Source organism: Etheostoma spectabile, chromosome 8, assembly GCF_008692095.1.
Source record: "Etheostoma spectabile isolate EspeVRDwgs_2016 chromosome 8, UIUC_Espe_1.0, whole genome shotgun sequence".
NCBI lineage: Eukaryota > Metazoa > Chordata > Actinopteri > Perciformes > Percidae > Etheostoma > Etheostoma spectabile.
The window spans coordinates 26,982,287-26,983,468 of NC_045740.1; positions in this window are offsets into that span (position 1 = coordinate 26,982,287).

Consider the following 1,182-nt stretch of genomic DNA (forward strand, 5'->3'; position numbering starts at 1 on the left):
CCTTCTTGAATATTATTCCATTGTTTATCATTCTGTCATTGGAGGCCAAACCCAACAAAACAGCTACCAACAGGGCAATATTGTATAGCTGTGTTCAACATTACTCCCTGTTTTGTCTGTTTTAGCAGGGCAGGATTCCTCTGGGATTTTGGCACTCGTCAGGCAGCTGAGAATGGATGTCAACCAACCTATCATCTCAGGCAGACCCACAACCACAGCAGACCACTGGACCACGGACGTCAACCAACCTTATCCTCAGCGAGACCAGCACCACAGCAGACCACTGGACCACGACGTCAACCAACCTATCATCTCAGGCAGACCCAGCACCCCAGCAGACCACTGGACCACGGACTCAACCAACCTCTCATTCTCAGGCAGACCCCCGCACCACGCAGACCACTGGACCACGACATCAACCAACCATCATCTCAGCAGACCCAGCACCACAGCAGACCACTGGACCACGGACGAACCAACCTTCATCTCAGGCAGACCCAGCACCACATGCAGACCACTGGACCACGGACTTCAACCAACCTATCATCTCCAGGCAGACCCAGCACACAGCAAACCACTGGACCACGGACGTCAACCACCTATCATCTCGCAGACCCAGCACCACAGCAGACCACTGACACGACGTCAACCAACCTACATCAGGCAGCCCCAGCACTACAGCAGACCACTGGACCACGGACGTCAACCAACCTATCATCTCAGGCAGACCCAGCACCACAGCAGACCACTGGACCACGGACGTCAACCAACCTATCATCTCAGGCAGACCCAGCACCACAGCAGACCACTGGACCACGACGTCAACCAACCTATCATCTCAGGCAGACCCAGCACCACAGCAGACCACTGGACCATGGACGTCAACCAACCTATCATCTCAGGCAGACCCAGCACCACAGCAGACCACTGGACCACGGACGTCAACCAACCTATCATCTCAGGCAGACCCAGCACCACAGCAAACCACTGGACCACTCTCAGCACCCTACATGCTTCCAGGCACCAATTACGAGCTGAAGACCCATTGAAGACTACTACGAGCTCCTGCCTGACCAGCACAGAGGAAGTTGTCACCATCTGCTTCTTCTTCTTCTGTGCTGGTGGTTTTGGGAATCACCTCACACACAAAGGGAGCAGTCACCACAGACACAGAGACTGAAT